The sequence below is a fragment of the Rutidosis leptorrhynchoides genome, chromosome 8 (assembly GCF_046630445.1).
Source record: "Rutidosis leptorrhynchoides isolate AG116_Rl617_1_P2 chromosome 8, CSIRO_AGI_Rlap_v1, whole genome shotgun sequence".
Classification (NCBI taxonomy): domain Eukaryota; kingdom Viridiplantae; phylum Streptophyta; class Magnoliopsida; order Asterales; family Asteraceae; genus Rutidosis; species Rutidosis leptorrhynchoides.
This window is the reverse complement of record NC_092340.1, coordinates 81,548,474-81,568,062: the sequence shown is the minus strand read 5'-3', so window position 1 is coordinate 81,568,062 and position 19,589 is coordinate 81,548,474.

Below are 19,589 nucleotides of genomic sequence, written 5' to 3'. Positions count from 1 at the left end.
GAAAATATTTTGATCAAAATTAAAACCGATTTGTTTTCTGAAAACCTATTTTTCAATGCGTTCATTACCATTGAACGTAAAATCCTAGGAATTCACCTGGAATTCATTAGGTCACCTGAACCAAATCGGGTGTCAACCGTAAGAACGGTGGTTACATAGCATGGTCAAAGACAGGACCTTGTGCCAGACCAAAAAATTATAAGGGTGAGCTTTACTATTGCTCCTACCAAGGTAGTAATTGCGTCCGACACGTTATAGACCATAATTAAAAGCATGTCATGGGACATTGCCTTAATAGTTGCTTGTTCAACGCTTTCCTTTACAACCGGATGGTAGTTTACCGAAAGGTAATATTCGGAACAAGTATACTGGACGTGTTGCTTTCCCAATACAAGGTTAGCAAGTGGGTGACACAAAACCGTAAGTTTTGAGCTAAAACTTTCAAATATGAAACCCACCAAACCCACAAAAAGAATTTGCAAACACCGGTGAAGGGTTATTCCGGAAAACTTATCTAGGGTAAAAGCTAGATTGAATTTTCAAAAAGGTCAAATGTTTTCATAAAGATCCAATTTCTTAAAGGATCTAAATTTTTATAGTCATATGGGACTGTAAACCACATCGTTACTACCATTGTTTATACTGCTGTAAAGAAATCACTGATGTACAAAGTGTGAAGAATAAAGAAGTGATTCTAGTATTTCAAGACGATATTGCTTGAGGACAAGCAACACTCAAGTGTGGGAATATTTGATAATGCTAAAAACAGCATTATCCCTCAAGAAAGACAAGCTTTTAGTTGCAACTGTTCTATTTACAAGTGATATTCGTTTAAATAATAAAAGGTGAAGACAAAAGACAGATTCGACAAATTGAAGATGCAAATGACTAAAAAGCTCAAAAGTACAAAATACAATCAAAGAGGTTCCAATTATTGATAAGAAACGTCTCGAAATTACAAGAGTACAAGATTCAAAACGCAAAGTACAAGATATTAAATTGTACGCAAGGACGTTCGAAAATCCGGAACCGGGACCAGAGTCAACTCTCAACGCTCGACGCAACGGACTAAAAATTACAAGTCAACTATGCACATATATATAATATAATATTTAAATAATTCTTATAATTATTTATATATTATATTTATTTAATTAAAACGTCGACAAACAAGAAAACAAGAATTTTGAGCTGTCACCTACCACCATGCGATCGCATAGCCTGGAGGCACAAAAGCCATGCGATCGCATGGCCAACTTTTTCAGTTCACAGGCCTATAAATTTCGAGCTTTGGTGCACCATATATCCATATCTTTCTCTCTATCTCGTAAACATATATATATATATATATATATATATATATATATATATATATATATATATATATATATATATATATATATATATATATATATATATATATATATATATTATAATTTTAATTTTAATTTTAATTTTAATTTTAATTCTAATAATAAGGGTATGTTAGCGAATGTTGTAAGGGTGTAAGTCGAAATTCTGTCCGTGTAACGCTACGCTATTTTTAATCATTGTAAGTTATGTTCAACCTTTTTAATTTAATGTCTCGTAGCTAAGTAATTATTATGCTTATTTAATCCAAAGTAATCATGATGTTGGGCTAAAAATATTAAAATTGGGTAATTGGGCTTTGTACCATAATTGGGGTTTGGACAAAAGAACGACACTTGTGGAAATTAGACTATGGGCTATTAATGGGCTTTATATTTGTTTAACTAAATGATAATTTGTTAATTTTAATATAAAGATTTACAATTGGAGGTCCCTATAAATAACCATATACACTCGATCGGACACGATGGGCGGGGTATTTATATGTACGAATAATCGTTCATTTAACCGGACACGGGAATGGATTAATAGTCACTAGAATTATTAAAACAGGGGTGAAATTATGTACAAGGACACTTGGCATAATTGATAACAAAGTATTAAAACCTTGGGTTACACGCAGTCGATAACCTGGTGTAATTATTAAACAAAGTATTAAAATCTTGCTTCAGTTTAAGTCCCCAATTAGTTGGAATATTTAACTTCGGGTAATAGGATAATTTGACGAGGATACTCGCACTTTATATTTATGACTGATGGACTGTTATGGACAAAAATCAGACGGACATATTAAATAATCCAGGACAAAGGACAATTAACCCATGGGCATAAAACTAAAATCAACACGTCAAACATCATGATTACGGAAGTTTAAATAAGCATAATTCTTTTATTTCATATTTAATTTCCTTTATTTTATATTTAATTACACTTCTAATTATCGCACTTTTATTTATTGTTATTGTATTTAATTGCACTTTTAATTATCGTACTTTTTAATTATCGCAAGTTTATTTTATCGCACTTTTATTTATCTCAATTTCATTATCGTGATTTACTTTACGCTTTAAATTAAGTCTTGTATTTATTTTTAATATTTTACATTTGGTTTTAACTGCGACTTAAGTTTTTAAAATCGACAAACCGGTCATTAAACGGTAAAACCCCCCCCCCTTTATAATAATAATATTACTTATATATATATTTGTATTTTTATAAAATAAAACTAATATAGCGTTAAGCTTTGTTTAAAGATTTTTTTCCTGTGGAACGAACCGGACTTACTAAAAACTACACTACTGTACGATTAGGTACACTGCCTATAAGTGCTGTAGCAAGGTTTAAGTATATCCATTCTCTAAATAAATAAATATCTTGTATAAAATTGTATCGTATTTAATAGTATTTCCTTGTAAAATTTAATAGTATTTTATACCCCTTAGCTTTAACATCAAGTATTTTTGGCGCCGCTGCCGGGGACCAAAATCTAGCTTAAAAGCTGGAAGCGCAACGCTAAATAAATAAATAAATAAAAAAGATTTTTATTTTTAGTTTACTTTTATAAAAAAATACACTTTTGTAAAAATACGTTTTAATATATTCAAAAATATAAAAATAAAAACAAAAATATAAATATTTTTAAGAGTTTGTTAAATTTATAAGTTCTATAAAACTTTCTTTATCTTTATTTTATAAAAATATAAGTTTTTTTTAATTTATATTAATATATTACATAAATGGATCGAGTTCATATTTATATTCAAATTAGGTACCTACTTTTCATTCATATGACAGCTCATTCGCACCAAAATCTTGCCGACACTCTTAACTTATAACTACTACGTACATAGTTATTATGTATATAATATTTTAATAAATAATATATTTAATCTTTAGAATTAATTAAATATTATATTATATTTACGCTCATGGTAAAAATATAATTTTTACAAAAATGACACGTACGTGGTCTCACGACTCATGTACCACTTTCGGTTTTTCAAGCGCACCCTCGTACGTTTGGAAAACTAGCCTTTTACGTTACGCGACGCATACCCTTACTAATAATTTGACTTTCTCATCAACAAATTACTTTATAAAAAATGTGACTTATATAATTGAGTGTTGTGGTCATTTACTTTTATAAATCAGTGGCTCGTTGTTTGTCAAAATATTTTATTTTAAATCAGGACGTTTTATGAATAGTTAAAATATATATTTTTAATTAAAATTGTAAATTTGTACCATATATATGTTTGAAATATTTATATAATAGTACTATATCTAGATTTTCGAAACTAACTATATTATAAAGTATAATTTAAGGTCGTTTACCAAATCGAAAGTAACGTTTACGCTTTAAACTTAATTTGATATAATTCCTTTATACACCAACATTTATTTTAATTACCTTAAACTTTCTAAATAATATATCTTAATATTGATCGAATCAAATAAAGATGCTTCTATCGTTCACACAGCTAATTTGAAATCATATATATATATTTAATATTCAATAACACGTTTTAAATACACGTTGCAAGTTTAATTAAATCACGGACCGTTATCGTTTGAAATTTGTCAAAAGGTTTCTAGAAAGATTCTAGCTTTTAAGATAACGTTAAAACCTTTATTCTTATTAAAATGGCTCGTTAATAATTTGTCAAAAGTGGTTTCAGATATTTGTAAAGTTATATTCCGTTTTAAAGAAGACGTGACATTTAAATCATATTACGTAATTTCTAAAATTCCTAATAATAAAAGATAACAATGTTTAACTTAATAATTACACTTTGACATGTTGTAAAATATAATAACATTTCGAAATATATCATAGTACGTTTGAAATTAAATAACTATTATAGAGCTTATCCTTCTAAAACTAATTATATTCAGATCGCATAATTTATTACTAGAACTTATGTTTATCTTAAATCCTTATAAGTTTGTGTTAACTTGTTTAATAAAAATCAAGTGTTACTATATCTATTAATTGTATTCAAAATCGCTCAATATATAAGTTCAATATACTTTGTCTATATATCTATATACACAATTCACATAACACGTTTTGTCACGTAATCGTTTATCTATAACGAATAGGTATAACATCATACGTTTAATATTTCACTAACTTTTACAAGTCATAAAATAGATTTCTTAATATATTTACATGTCAATCAAACCGTTTAATGTTTTGTTAATACTTCTCAAATTAACAATCATACATATGTATATATTCATACATATCTATTTACACATAATTGTTCGTGAATCGTCAGGCATAGTCAAAGGGTAATTGATTACATGAATATAGATTTCAAAACTTTCGAGACTCAACATTACAGATTTTGCTTATCGTGTCGGAATCATATAAAGATTAAAGTTTAAATTTGTTCGAAAATTTCTGGGTCATCACAGTACCTACCCGTTAAAGAAATTTCGTCCCCGAAATTTGATAGATGTCGTTATGGCTAACAATGAGAATGTTATTATGATGAATATAAGCTGATACATAGAGTTTTTATCATGATTTGGAAATACGGATAGAATAATTTGATTTCTTGAAGCCTATGAGTGAAGCTATCTTAAAAGAATGAAATGAGATAATAGAGATTTGCCTAATCTTTTGACGTCATCCCGGTTGATCTTTGGATTAAAGAAAATCTTTGTAATCCACACAAGATTTGATTTTTCGGCAATTACGGAAATCAGGATCCGCTTCAATTTAATGCGATAATACATCTCGATTTCTTCGCCGGATATGTTACTATAAATCTACCTCCTTCGTTTCCTTTTAACTTACACCTTCCATTATTTCTCCCTCAATTCATACTTTAAAACATTCATCAATATGCTCCATCCCGTTCTGATCCTTGATATACTCTTAATTTTCATATCTGTCATTCTCCTTTTTCATTTACCACCAGAGGAATCTGCTTACTTCTACTTTGCCCTTGGGGTTATAGTACTTATAATTCTCCCGTGTCTTTATGTTGCGATAAACATTGATATACACGGTTTGTAATTTATGTGTTGTTATCGGGCTTTATATTCTCCCTTATATTTCAATGTCCCTATTCCTGTCTCCTATAATCACTGTCATCCACAGTTAACACCCTCTCCTATTTGCTGCGATTTACACTCTAATTTCTGTTTCGGAGCTTTATCCCTCCGTTTCTTCTTCTTACGATTAAGCATCTCTTGTAATGGTCCAGAATTCGCAGATATAAGTTTCAGAATGAACATTGTTAATGGCACGATCTTGATTTGTTAAATTACCAGAATACCCTAGAAAAGATCGAATCATCAAGAAATATTTTCTTGATATTTTAGAGGTTTAAATAGAATACAAGAGTCGTGTAACATGGCACATGATGATGTTAGAGTCTGTGAATCATCACGTTTCATTAGAAACTCAGCATGAATTACTGTAATATAATCACGTTGATCAAGTGTCATTATATTATACTAACTCATGCATCAGCTTCCAACACTACTTCAAAAATATTCTTATTTTAAACTCGAAGGTTTCAGAATTTAGAAACTAAAATGGTTTCTTTTTTATGATGTAACGCAGATAACGCGAGGAGATAAATGATTTCAGATAGGAATAAATATGGAGAATATTTATAATGAAAGATATGATGATATCTTACAATATCTAAGATCAGAGGATGATGAAAAATATCATCCACAAGGGTTTAGAGTCAGGTGCAAGGTATTCGTTAATGACTTCAGCAGATACTGAATCATTTGGATTCTTTGAAGGCAGGTTTAGTCTTTGTGATTTGTCCACAGCCTCTTTCATACTTTGCTCAATCCGTTTTCCAGTTCCAAACTTTCTCTTTTTCTTAGCTTTACCAGCACCTTATTCTTTATCATCAAACTTTTTACTGTTAAGGTCGTTTACAGTTTTTGCTGCTTCATCAGCATTTTTCAAAATTCCAAGAACTAGTTCACAGTTTAGGGTGTTTTTCAGAAACTTCACCTTCAAAGAATGTAAGTCTAGGGAATAGACGTTATATGTACACATATAATTGTTGACGTAGACATGCTGCGAGGTTTCAAAATACTGATTGCTAATTCCCGATGATTTGTATGGCCGTTCTTGTTACAAGATGCAGATGGGTAAAATGATGGGGTTTCAATGAATAACTATAATGACTTTTTGGAGAGGATAAAGTTAACGGTTAATGAAGTTGTTGGTACATCTGTTGATAAGATGGTGGAACGTAAATGGTTCCTCAATAACAAAAGGGTAATCATATATATCAGCGTTATAATAAGACTACTTCAAATGAAAAGTCGAAGTGGACTTGCTGGAGCTGTGAAAAATCTGGCTACCTTGAAAAGGAATCGTAAAGTTGTTTTTGCTAATAAATGCCAAAGGATCTGACGCGGGTACGTATTAAACTATGACTTTGGTTTCGAGAGGTTTTTTTTTTTTTCCAGGTACCTAGCTGTGGGTAACATGTGGTTGGATCATCATCTCGATTGTTCATTGTTTGAAGTGTCTTTAAAGATTTCGGAAGGTTTGAACACAGATTTTAATTGTTGATATACCTATGATGTTCTAACACAGTTTTGAAGTCAAAGTATAGCTTTGAAAAATGTAAGGATCTAATAGTGATGATACCGGTTATATCTCGAATTAAATTTTGTGATTTCAAAATCAAAATATGTAATTAGATCTTGAATGAGTATGGTTGTCTTGATTTCTATACAAGAATGTATATTGTTGTGATAGTATAGGGTATAGTGGATGATTGCTGAATCAGATTCAAAGAATGTAACATATTAATTGTGAATTTGTATATCTTTCGGGTATTACCTACCCGTTAAAAAAAAATTCACAATTAATATTTTATACAAAAGAATTTTATTACAGTCTTTATGAAAATATATTTATGTGTATATTTTCTTCCGATGGAACATAGATTTAACGAGTTAATATTATATTAAACTCATTAGATTTACGGTTGATACTAGGATTGAATAATCTTTAAAACTTTAGAAATTACATAACCTTTGCTGAGTATTTCTTACATTCGAATGAAATTACGAAATAATGCTTCATTATTTCTTCGGCAAATGATGTTGGTGTTCGTGGAATTCTTGAAAAACTTCGCAAGATACGAATGATATTATTTGAAAAGTTTCGAGTACATCGATGATGAAAGTGTAAAATCAAACATATATTTGAATAATACACCTAGTTTATTATGAAATAGAGTTTATTGAATTGAAGTAGAGATTGTAGTTAACGATAGTTAAGTTGCTGACGAAGGCCGTACATCATTGCATATTTGTAATATGAATTAACCGAGTAGTTAAGATTCACACACAATAGCTTAGCACGGAAAGATTTATTAGGGTTTAAAAATTTATATATATAAGATATACAAATAAATCTTTTGATGGAAAATGAATTAATACTTCATAACTCGTTGATACAATATACGCGTTATTGATTTGTAATGATGTCCACAGTGATTTCTTGAACTGGCGGAGCTTGTGCTGTTTAAGGTGCTGATGATTCTAACGATGTTGACAGTACTGACTGTGTTGATGAGGCTAAGGGTACTGTTGATGCTGTTGGTAAAACAAGTCTAGCTTGTAAATCGTGCATCATTTTTGTCAGGGTTTCGATTCTTTTCTCTATCATCTCTCTCCACTTATCTGATCTATGGTTAAGGCTGAAATAGATAATCTATAAGACTTTAGAGATTACATATTCGTCGTAGAAGATTTCTCCAATAAAGTTACGAATCAACACTTCATCATTTGTTGTTGTTGTTGATATTCCTTGGTATCTACAGGGCGTATGACGTTGATGCTCGTGGAACGGATTATGAAGTTGAGGTTTACGACGTGATTGTGGTTGGAGGTGGTAATGATACTGTTGACGTTGATGATGGTGGTACTGGTTATGCTGCTGATGCTGCTGCTGGTGTTTGTAACCTTTGCACCATGTTCTCCAAAACCACTACTCGAGCGCGAAGCTCGTTGACTTCTGCTAGTACCCCGGGATGATTGGCGGTTGGAACGAGCGAATGAGTAAGATCTAAAAGTTTAGATAATATATAATCGTGGCGGGATACTCGGGAAATGAGGGAGAAAATGGTTTCTCGGATAGGTTCGCCAGTAAGTGCTTCAGGTTCATCGCCTAGAGGGAAATTTGGTGGATGGAAGGGATCACCTTCTTCTTGTCTCCAATGATTGAGGAGGCTACGAACCCATCCCCAGTTCATCCAGAATAGATGGTGGGAAATTGGTTGATCCATTCCGGTCACACTACTTTCAGAGCTTGAGTGGGATTCCATTTCAAAATCCGAGGAACTTGAACTAATGACGAATTCCATTTCATACGATTGAATAAAGGATTTCTCGATTGAAATGATTTCTGGCTATCGGATAGTATTCTAATTACATAGAATATTTATATATATAGAGCAAAAGATTTCGTAGATTACGAAAGAATTTACGGAATATGTCAGGCAAAGTTTACAGTGACAGATACGTTAAGATATGATTTAGCAGATATGATAAGATATGAATTTTGTCTATACACTATTTATGCAATCAATGCAACAAGACGTGTCTAGACTAAGAATGATAAGCAGATAATTTCCTAAGGATGGTAAGTAGATGATTTCCAACTAAAAATGATAAACAAAACTTTTGACATGCAGACACGGTCGAAGTCCAGACTCACTAATGCATCCTAACGACTTATTAGTTAGACACACTAATGCAGACCTGGTTCGCTAAGACCACCGCTCTGATACCAACTTTAATAACCCATCCTAATCCATCCGTACGAAGTCCACATCGATTATAAACGAATCACAATAGTCGGTTACATCGCGAGGTACTTGACCTCTATATGATACATTTTACAAACATTGCATTCGTTTTTAAAATACAAACTTTCATTTCATCGAAGGTTGACAGGTATGCATACCATTTCATAATATCCAAAACTATAAATGACCTAATCTGTCATTTATTTAAATATAATCTCTAATGAACTTCAACGACTCAAATGCAACATCTTTTGAAATATGTCATGAATGACTTCAAGTAATATCCTTAAAATGAGCTAATGCACAGCGGAAGATTTCTTTCAAACCTGAGAATAAACATGCTTAAAAGTGTCAACCAAAAGGTTGGTGAGTTCATTAGTTTATCATAATCATTCATTTCCATCATTTTTAATAGACCACAAGATTTTCATTTTCAGTTCTCATAAATAAACGTCCCATGCATAGAGACAAAAATAATCATTCATATGGATTGAACACCTGGTAACCGACATTCACAATATGCATATAAGAATATCCCCATCATTCCGGGATCCTCCTTCGGACATGATATAAATTTCAAAGTACTAAAGCATCCGGTACTTTGGATGGGGCTTGTTGGGCCCGATAGATCTATCTTTAGGATTCGCGTCAATTAGGGTGTCTGTTCCCTAATTCTTAGATTACCAGACTTAATAAAAAGGGCATATTCGATTTCGATAATTCAACCATAGAATGTAGTTTCATGTACTTGTGTCTATTTTGTAAATCATTTATAAAAGTTGCGCATGTATTCTCAGCCCAAAAATATAAAGTGTAAAAAGGCAAATGAAACTCACCATACTGTATATTGTAGTAAAAATACATATAACATCAATGAACAAGTGTAAGGTTGGCCTCGGATTCACGAACCTATATTAATTATATATATTTATATGTCGGTCAATATTTGTCTAACAATTTAAGTCAAGTCATAGTGTACCACAATCCTAATGCTCGTGACTAATATGCAAAAGTTAACAAAAGTCAATTTGACTCAAAATGATTTCCAAAATAATTATTATATAGATTAAATATCGTCGTTTTATATTTTAAATAATTTTAAAAGATTTATTAGAGTAAATAATATAATTTATTTATTAATCAATAAAACTTCATATAACAATATACTTTTATATATTTTAGGTAACAACATTTGTAGAGTATATTGAATATCATAAAAATATGATGATAGGTTTTATCAAGGTAATTATATTATTTGTATTACATTTTTATTTGATAAAATAACATTGATAATATTAATAAGTAAAAGTTGTATTATTTTGTATTAATAATTATTATTATCCTACTAATAATAATAACAATTTTTATAGTTAAGAAAATGGTATTTTAACAATATAATGATTCTTATTAATAATAATAATGAAATTTTATATTAACAATGATATTCCTATCAAAAATAATAATTTTTGTAAAGATGATATTTTTAATATTATTAATAATACTTTTTAATAATACTAGTGATAAAAATAATGAAAAATGATAATTTTATCTAAATCAATATCTTTAAATTTCATCATGATACTCATACTCATTATTTCCTAATCAGTTTGTTAATAGTTTTTAAATCGTCTTTTATATCGCGTTCATTTTAATGATAATAATAGTAATAATAATAATAATGAGAATAAATAATAATAATAATAATAATAATAATAATAATAATAATAATAATTAGATAAAAAACTAGAACGACGATAATAGTGACAATAATAATAATCATTTTTAATAATAATACAAAAATTCAATTGACAATAACTTCTAATCCGTTCATCGAATCTATTCGATATCTAAATGAAAAGTTTATAGTTTTTCGCTAGCTTTCCAAGGACATGCATATCTTATACCTTATCTCAACCGCAAGTGTAACTAATTCAAGATTCAACATAACCTGTCTAAGGGCAATATTAAAAGTACAAGCATGCATAATCCTATTTTCTCGAGCACTAGTCAGGGATACACTATTAGTATGTAAAAATTAAATTATGAGTACTCACGTATCAATATTGAGATTCAATATTGCAGGAAAAGTACGTAGACGCGACGAAGATGATAAACACTATATTGACCTCACGAGCATACCCATGAACATTACCCATCACCTCCATAGCCATAACCCATAATTTCCTTAGCCCTATCCTACTCGCAAAACTTGTCTTGAAATAACCCGTTCATGACCTCGTCGTAATATTTTATGTATAATTCTTAATAATAATAATAATACTAATATTAATATAATAAGATTAATAATAATAATCTTTAAAAAAAAAATAGGATTACTAAAATAAATAAATTGGTACGGAGTATGTAAATTTAGCGAGATTGGTAATGGATCGAGTTCATATTTATATTCAAATTAGGTACCTACTTTTCATTCATATGACAGCTCATTCGCACCAAAATATTGCCGACACTCTTAACTTATAACTACTACGTACATAGTTATTATGTATATAATATTTTAATAAATAATATATTTAATCTTTAGAATTAATTAAATATTATATTATATTTACGCTCATGGTAAAAATATAATTTTTACAAAAATGACACGTACGTGGTCTTACGACTCATGTACCACTTTCGGTTTTTCAAGCGCACCCTCGTACGTTTGGAAAACTAGCCTTTTACGTTACGCGACGCATACCCTTACTAATAATTTGACTTTCTCATCAACAAATTACTTTATAAAAAATGTGACTTATATAATTGAGTGTTGTGGTCATTTACTTTTATAAATCAGTGGCTCGTTGTTTGTCAAAATATTTTATTTTAAATCAGGACATTTTATGAATAGTTAAAATATATATTTTTAATTAAAATTGTAAATTTGTACCATATATATGTTTGAAATATTTATATAATAGTACTATATCTAGATTTTCGAAACTAACTATATTACAAAGTATAATTTAAGGTCGTTTACCAAATTGAAAGTAACGTTTATGCTTTAAACTTAATTTGATATAATTCCTTTATACACCAACGTTTATTTTAATTACCTTAAACTTTCTAAATAATATATCTTAATATTGATCGAATCAAATAAAGATGCTTCTATCGTTCACACAGCTAATTTGAAATCATATATATATTTAATATTCAATAACACGTTTTAAATACACGTTGCAAGTTTAATTAAATCACGGACCGTTATCGTTTGAAATTTGTCAAAAGGTTTCTAGAAAGATTCTAACTTTTAAGATAACGTTAAAACCTTTATTCTTATTAAAATGGCTCGTTAATAATTTGTCAAAAGTGGTTTCAGATATTTGTAAAGTTATATTCCGTTTTAAAGAAGACGTGGCATTTAAATCATATTACGTAATTTCTAAAATTCCTAATAATAAAAGATAACAATGTTTAACTTAATAATTACACTTTGACATGTTGTAAAATATAATAACATTTCGAAATATATCATAGTACGTTTGAAATTAAATAACTATTATAGAGCTTATCCTTCTAAAACTAATTATATTCAGATCGCATAATTTATTACTAGAACTTATATTTATCTTAAATCCTTATAAGTTTGTGTTAACTTGTTTAATAAAAATCAAGTGTTACTATATCTATTAATTGTATTCAAAATCGCTCAATATATAAGTTCAATATACTTTGTCTATATATCTATATACACAATTCACATAACACGTTTTATCACGTAATCGTTTATCTATAACGAATAGGTATAACATCATACGTTTAATATTTCACTAACTTTTACAAGTCATAAAATAGATTTCTTAATATATTTACATGTCAATCAAACCGTTTAATGTTTTGTTAATACTTCTCAAATTAACAATCATACATATGTATATATTCATACATATCTATTTACACATAATTGTTCGTGAATCGTCAGGCATAGTCAAAGGGTAATTGATTACATGAATATAGATTTCAAAACTTTCGAGACTCAACATTACAGATTTTGCTTATCGTGTCGGAATCATATAAAGATTAAAGTTTAAATTTGTTCGAAAATTTTCGGGTCATCACAGTACCTACCCGTTAAAGAAATTTCATCCCCGAAATTTGATAGATGTCGTTATGGCTAACAATGAGAATGTTATTATGACGAATATAAGCTGATACATAGAGTTTTTATCATGATTTGGAAATACGGATAGAATAATTTGATTTCTTGAAGCCTATGAGTGAAGCTATCTTAAAAGAATGAAATGAGATAATAGAGATTTTCCTAATCTTTTGACGTTATCCCGGTTGATCTTTGGATTAAAGAAAATCTTTGTAATCCACACAAGATTTGATTTTTCGGCGATTACGGAAATCAGGATCCGCTTCAATTTAATGCGATAATACATCTCGATTTCTTCGCCGGATATGTTACTATAAATCTACCTCCTTCGTTTCCTTTTAACTTACACCTTCCATTATTTCTCCCTCAATTCATACTTTAAAACATTCGTCAATATGCTCCATCCCGTTCTGATCCTTGATATACTCTTAATTTTCATATCTGTCATTCTCCTTTTTTATTTACCACAAGAGGAATCTGCTTACTTCTACTTTGCCCTTGGGGTTATAGTACTTATAATTCTCCCGTGTCTTTATGTTGCGATAAACATTGATATACACGGTTTGTAATTTATGTGTTGTTATCGGGCTTTATATTCTCCCTTATATTTCAATGTCCCTATTCCTGTCTCCTATAATCACTGTCATCCACAGTTAACACCCTCTCCTATTTGCTGCGATTTACACTCTAATTTCTGTTTCGGAGCTTTATCCCTCCGTTTCTTCTTCTTACGATTAAGCATCTCTTGTAATGGTCCAGAATTCGCAGATATAAGTTTCAGAATGAACATTGTTAATGGCACGATCTTGATTTGTTAAATTACCAGAATACCCTAGAAAAGATCGAATCATCAAGAAATATTTTCTTGATATTTTAGAGGTTTAAATAGAATACAAGAGTCGTGTAACATGGCACATGATGATGTTAGAGTCTGTGAATCATCACGTTTCATTAGAAACTCAGCATGAATTACTGTAATATAATCACGTTGATCAAGTGTCATTATATTATACTAACTCATGCATCAGCTTCCAACACTACTTCAAAAATATTCTTATTTTAAACTCGAAGGTTTCAGAATTTAGAAACTAAAATGGTTTCTTTTTTATGATGTAACGCAGATAACGCGAGGAGATAAATGATTTCAGATAGGAATAAATATGGAGAATATTTATAATGAAAGATATGATGATATCTTACAATATCTAAGATCAGAGGATGATGAAAAATATCATCCACAAGGGTTTAGAGTCAGGTGCAAGGTATTCGTTAATGACTTCAGCAGATACTGAATCATTTGGATTCTTTGAAGGCAGGTTTAGTCTTTGTGATTTGTCCACAGCCTCTTTTATACTTTATCGACAAGGTTAAAAGGACACCACCTAGATTATCAGAAATGATAATATAAAAATATCACACTTACACACTACCAATACATATTGGTTTACAATATTAATATGTTACAACAAAGTAAATCTCGAATGCAGTTTTAAAAAATATTATACAAGCATGCTGACACCAAGTCTTGTCCATATATTAGCATGCAACAGCGGAAGCTCTTAATAATCACCTGAGAATAAACATGCTTTAAACGTCAACAAAAATGTTGGTGAGTTATAGGTTTAGCCTATATATTATCAAATTAATATAATAGACCACAAGATTTCATTTATTCAATAATCCTACACTCGCAAGTGTATAAAAATCATTCTATGATGAACACCTGGTAACCGACATTAACATAATGCATATAGAATATTCCCCGCATACTCGCAAGTATGTCATATATTGGCAATCGCAATCACCATATAAATCAAAGTATTAAAGCATTCCAAATTCCAGAATGGGGTTTGTTAGGCCCAAAGATCTATCTTTAGGATTCGCGTCAATTAGGGGTCATTTCCCTAATTCTTAGGCTACCAGACTTGAAGGGGCAATATTCGGTTTAATAATTCAACCATAGAATGTAGTTTCGCGTACTTGTGTCTATTTTGTAAAACATTTAGAAAGCTGCATGTATTCTCATCCCAAAAATATTAGATTTTAAAAGTGGGACTATAACTCACTTTCACAGATTTTTACTTCGTCGAGAAGTAAGACTTGGCCACTGGTCGATTCACGAACCTATAACAAATATGTACATATATATCAAAGTATGTTCAAAATATATTTACAACATTTTTAATACGTTTTACTGTTTTAAGTTTATTAAGTCAGCTGTCCTCGTTAGTAACCTACAACTAGTTGTCCACAGTTAGATGTACAGAAATAAATTGATATATATTATCTTAAATCAATCCACGACCCAGTGTATACACGTCTCAGGCTAGATCACAACTCAAAGTATATATATTTTTGGAATCAACCTCAACCCTGTATAGCTAACTCCAACATTACTGCATATAGAGTGTCTATGGTTGTTCCAAATAATATATATACATGGGTCGATATGATATGTCAAAACATTTGCATACGTGTCTATGGTATCCCAAGATTACATAATATATTAGAATACATGTATAATACAATATGAATTAGCTAGATTATGATTAATATAGATTTGTTACTAATTTTCACGTAGTTACAACAAGCAAAAATATCCAATCTTGTTTTACCCATAACTTCTTCGTTTTAAATCCGTTTTGAGTGATTCAAGTTGCTATGGTTTCATATTGAACTTAAGTTTATGAATCTAAACATAAAAAGTATAAGTTTATAGTTGGGAATACAGGTTACAAGTCATTTTTGTAAAGGTAGTCATTTCAGTCGAAAGAACGACGTCTAGATGACCATTTTGGAAAACATACTTTCACTTTGAGTTTAACCATGATTTTTGGATATAGTTTCATGTTCATAAGAAAAATCATTTTCCCAGAAGAACAACTTTTAAATCAAAGTTTATCATAATTTTTAATTAACTAACCCAAAACAGCCCGCGGTGTTACTACGACGACGTATATCCAGTTTTACGGTGTTTTTCGTGTTTTCAGGTTTTAAATCATTAAGTTAGCATATCATATAGATATAGAACATGTGTTTAGTTGATTTTAAAAGTCAAGTTAGAAGGATTAACTTTTGTTTGCGAACAAGTTTAGAATTAACTAAACTATGTTCTAGTGATTACATGTTCAAATCTTCGAATAAGATAGTTATACATATATGAATCGAATTATGTTATGAACATCATTACTACCTCAAGTTTAGTAGGTAAACCTACTGGAAATGATGAAAAAATAACTTGAGCTTCAAAGGATCTTTGATGGCTTGGAATTTCTTGAAATAGAATCATGACACAAAAACAAGTTCAAGTAAGATTATTACTCGAATTAAGATAGTTATAGTTATAGAAATTGAATCAAAGCTTGAATATGAATATTACCTTGATTTAGAAAGATAACCTGCTGTAAATAATAAAGGTTTCTTGATCTTAGATGATAGCTTGGAATGGATTAGAAAACTTGGAAGTAAACTTGTAAACTTGGAAGTGTTCTTGATGTGTTCTTGAGTAATTGTTTTTATGATGATTATACGTAATAATCAAAGCTTGTATTTGATGATTTTTTCTGGAAAAATAGTAACTTAGACGTTCATGGAAAAGTGTGTGTATTTTGAGAGAGAATTGGGAAGAAAATTGGAAGTGAAATGGAGTAGGTGGTGAGTGATGAAGGTGAGTGGGGTTAAAAGGAGTTCTTGTTTTTGTTTCCTTGCTCATAAGTCATGCTAGATGTTAAATAATGGTTGCCACATGGTTAGGTGACTCACATGGGCTGCTAAGAGCTGATCATATTTAGTGTATATATCAATAGTAAATACATTTAGAAGCTGTGTATTGTACAAGTACAAATACAAGTAGAATTGTTGATGAAAATGAATGAGGATGTAATCGTAAGCATTTTTGTTAAGTAGAAGTACTTGGATAAGTGTCTTGAAGTCTTTCAAAAGTGTATGAATACATATTAAAACACTACATGTATATACATATTAATTGAGTCGTTAAGTCATCGTTAGTCGTTACATGTAAATGTTGTTTTGAAACCTTTAAGTTAACGATATTGTTAAATGTTGTTAGCACATTGTTTATTATATCTAATGGGATGTTAAATTATTACATTATCATGATATAATAATGTATTAATATATCTTAATATGATATATATACAGTTAAATGTCGTTACAATGATAATCGTTACATATATGTCTCGTTTCGAAATCCTTAAGTTAGTAGTCTTGTTTTTACATATGTAGTTCATTGTTATTATACTTAATGATATGTTTACTTATCATTTAACATGTTTATATATAGTGTATCAATATCTTAAAATGATTCGTATGTAATTAGTAAGACGTTGTTATAACGATAATCGTTATATATACCGTTTTCAAGTTTCTTAATTCAATAGTCTCATTTTTATGTATATAACTCATTGTTAAGATACTTAATGAGGTACATACTTATCATAATATCATGATAACTATATATATATATATATATATATATATATATATATATATATATATATATATATATATATATATATATATATATATATATATATATATATATATATATATATATATATATATATATATATATATATATATATATATATATATATATATATATCTCCATATATATGTCATCATATAGTTTTTACAAGTTTTAACGTTCGTGAATCGCCGGTCAACTTGGGTGGTCAATTGTCTATATAAAACCTATTTCAATTAATCAAGTCTTAACAAGTTTGATTGCTTAACATGTTGGAAACACTTAATCATATAAATATCAATTTCATTTAATATATATAAACATAGAAAAGTTCGGGTCACTACAAAAAGAACCCTTTTTTGAAAATAAAAGAGGAGAAGGCAAGAAGAAATCTAAATACAAAGGCAATAATTGGATCGATGGGGGTACCGATTACTTCAGATTTCTTCGATACAACTAGCGAAATCAACCGCGTTGTTAAGAATGAATCAACTTTCATAAAAAAAAAAAAAAACAATATCAATGGTCAATAATTCGGGGCTAAAACATTAACATACAAAGAAGATATGATCAACTTTTGTGAATTAATGGATAATATGGCTGGCGATGGAAACCTGCCCATCAATGAATCAAACCCATGAGGCTCGCCTCGTGGAATACCTGTGGCCTGTACCATCTCCACAAATGGCTCAACTTTCTCCAATTTGGATCGATCTAATCAATTTACAAAAAGACGAGTCTTTAAATTGTATTATGTGCTAGATTATATTATATAGAAGTGGAAGATGGGGAAAATATCTTATTTTGGTGCGACTCTTGGGCCGATGGACACATTCATAAAGACGAGTTTCCATCTCTATTTTTTATTTGTTTCGAAACATCTGATACCGTGCAGCAGTTTCGGTTCCCACAGCCTTCAAAACATTTCAAATAGACAGTGTGGCGGATTAAGTAATTTGGTCAGCTGACCTGGGTAAATCTTATTATGTAGCATTTGCGACACGTGTTATCTTGCAATCAGGCAATCTCGTTTTTCCTATTTGGCTCAAAATTACTTGGGGTAATAATGTCCCTTCTAAGTTTATGTTGTTTCATTGACTAGCAATTAGGAAAAAGCATCCTCGTTAGAGGTGTTTTATCTCACAGACACATTTTGCCTTATAACCAAATATTATGTGTGAGGTGTATGGATGAGGTCGAATCTTTCAACTACCTTTTGATTCATTGCAAATGGTATTTTTAACATTTGGACAGGTTTATTTAGATGGTGGCTTATTAGATGGGTCTTCTGATCAATTGAAGAATTACGGAATGAGTATCGGTCCTACAACCCTCAACTTTTGTCATGGGCTAATTTCGTATGTATAGGAGCAAAACCCATTTTGTTATGTTTTTAGGCCTTTAGTGCCTCTCTTTTATAACTCTGAGCTCATGACCGAACTTGATTCCGTCATTGTATCTCTTTTTGATTCTTCATTGTTTTGATGAAGATATCTTTTTAACGCAATTCATTTTTTCGCTAAAAAGGAAGAAAAGAATAAGTAATATATATAAGAAAGTTAATGCATAACGTATGTAACATTATAAGATTCAAATCCTATCTAAATGGATTCTTACAAGCAACATAATTAATAGCTTGAAAGTTCTGTATAAATCCTCATTAGCGAAATAAAAACTTTGTTAGTGTAATGAGCCCAATGAAGCACACCACCCGGGTTTAATTCCTGGCCATGCTAAAATGTTCAAAAAGGGAGTGTGATAAGAGGGTGCGTACCAGGTCTCGCGTTCGGGAGGCTTGATTACCCGAGGTTTTACCTTC